The following is a 2,457-nucleotide window of genomic DNA, read 5'->3' as shown; positions in this document are numbered from 1 at the left end:
TTAATGACATTAGTTTCTTTCCTGAAGGGGTTTAATTGTCAATAATCACTATTTTGAGCAATGGGTGTCCACCCACTCTCCCCACCCTTCCAACCAAGGAGGAGATACTTCCAGCTAACAAAGCAGATTAAGCACAGTAATATTATTTTAAATGAAGTATGTTTTATTCTGAGGAGTAATTTCTAACAGAGATTATAATTTTACAATCGATTTCCAAAACACAAGTGCAATTCTTACAAGCTAGAAAAGCATACCAATGAGTTGCAGACAAACAAGTCATCCATCACAGAAAGAAGGCTCTGGGAAGAGATCCTTCTTGGACTGAGGCTGAGGAGTGGATTCTGTGTCTTCTTCTCTGTAACTCCTCACAGCTCTTACTTTCTTCTAATACTTACACTGCTTTTACTAATCGACATCATCTGCATGTGACTACAGAACTGATCTTGTTTCTCTTGATCAGGTCAAGTGGATGAGGTATCATATTCTTAATTAGGTCAACATAGACAGTACTGTTTCTCTTGATTAGGTCAAGAGGACGGACAAAAGGGTGCTAGGTAGAAATTTAAACCATTTAACAATGAGCATCTTGAACCTTAAACAGTTTCTTGTGCTGTGCTAAATAGCTGAGTTAGTGATAAGCATTTTGGGCATGGACAGTGAATATCCATCACACTGTCAGCAGTCTGGACTGTTTGGTATCACACTGTGAAAGGACATAAAGCCAGTAGGTGGTGCCTCAGCAGTACTGCTCATCTGTTGGAGACTGATGGTGTTGTGACATCCTTCAAATCCCTTTGATCATTGGTAACTGGAACCCTGAAGTCAAGCAGCTTGTACTTGCATGACCACAGCCTGAACTTGTAATGCAGCACTCAGAAACTGTAAATGCGTTTTCTACTGGAAGCTGGCTGAATCTAGTGTTCAGACAGTGCAAAATGGATGCATCCACAATGTTGCTCTGGATCTTGGCATCATTTCCATGAAGGATAATGTGGGCTCCAAATTCCAGCAACAGCCAAAGAGATGGATTCCCCCATGATCTGTGAAATTTTACAAATATCTTCAAGCAAGACTATAAAATACTGCATGCAATTTATTGCACATAGCCATCAGTTTTTGCCTGCAGGGCTTCACTTCTGGGAGCCCTTTGCTGAGTCTTCTTCACAGAATGCATGTGTAACCTCACTTTGGGGAGCAGCAACTGGGGCTCCTTAATCCCTCGGCTGCAGGCCACTTGTACCCAATGACTCACCAACTGCAAATCTCACCTAGTCACTATCTACAGAATGTTGAGTGCCATTCACCTGAGCTAATGGTTGCAAAAGTGATCGGGTTGACTGCTTCTTGATGCTTGTTATTGAGCAGCCAGGACCACTTGGAAGCAGTTAGCAATGTGTAGCAAAGACAGAAGTGTAGAATGCTGGTGAGGGGATGAATGCAAGACTGAGGAGTACACTTACACCATTTGTAACTTGTAAATCAGAGGAAATTTTGGGTATGAGGGCAAAGTGTATATGAGAAAGCATATTAGATATGCCAAAACATCATGCCTGGTGATCTCTGACCATGGACTTTCTTGCAGTCTCTCCAGTGATTGGCCACACCTTATCCTTCAGGCTGCTGAGCTAAAGAGAAAAATGATGACTGCCATCAGTCTACAGTTGCTCAAAGCAGTTCTCCTGCATGAGGGGAAAAGAGTGTATTGCAGAGTGTCTCTGGGATTCATCTGTCACATGTGAATATCTGGCACTGTGTAAAAACTTTGAACTGTAGGTGGGTATAACGGGGAGTGTAAGATAAGATAAGATTTCTTTATTAGTCACATGTACATTGAAACACACAGTGAAATGCATCTCTGCGTAGAATGTTCTAAGGGCAGCCCACAAGTGTCACCACTCTTCCGGTGCCAACATAGCATGCTCACAACTTCCTAACTTGTATGTCTTTGGAATATGGGAGGAAACCGGAGTACCCGGAGGAAACTCACGTAGACATGGGGAGAACATACAAACTCCTTACAGACAGTGGCTGGAATTGAACCTGGGTCACTGGCACTGTAATAGTGTTACACTAACTGCTATGCTACCGTGTTGCCCATCTACCGTGCCGCCCATTAAAGCACATGCTTGGACAGTATGGGGATTGAACCCACAACCTTGGCGTTATTAGCACCATGCTCTGACCAGCTGAGCTAACTGTCCCGCAGTGTGTGATGTTGTGTTGGAGCTCATGAATGCTGTCTAGGATTCAAGGTTATTGAGTAAGTGATAAATATGAAGGGCTTGAAGGCTCATATTGCAAATTGACAGGAGATAAGAGTTCTTGAGGACTTCACTCCTTGTGTTGACCTGAAATGTTACCTCCACCCACTGGCGGTTCATAGTGGACTCTCTGCTTCGTTGGACATGTCCAATGACATGTTAGAAAACTGGGCTGTCTGTGATCCACCCTGTTCAG

General features: G+C 43.3%; 1 non-coding gene across 1 annotated transcript; it reads right to left on the bottom strand.

Annotated features, from left to right (window-relative positions):
• Nucleotides 1-2,127: 2,127 nt before the first annotated feature.
• On the bottom strand, nucleotides 2,128-2,201 carry trnai-aau (transfer RNA isoleucine (anticodon AAU)). The gene has a single exon. It is a non-coding gene; the product is annotated as a tRNA-Ile (tRNA).
• Between the last annotated feature and the right edge of the window lie 256 nt (nucleotides 2,202-2,457).

The sequence above is a fragment of the Pristis pectinata genome, chromosome 8 (genome assembly GCF_009764475.1).
Source record: "Pristis pectinata isolate sPriPec2 chromosome 8, sPriPec2.1.pri, whole genome shotgun sequence".
In the NCBI taxonomy this organism is placed as follows: domain Eukaryota; kingdom Metazoa; phylum Chordata; class Chondrichthyes; order Rhinopristiformes; family Pristidae; genus Pristis; species Pristis pectinata.
This window is presented reverse-complemented; position numbering and strand designations above follow the sequence as displayed.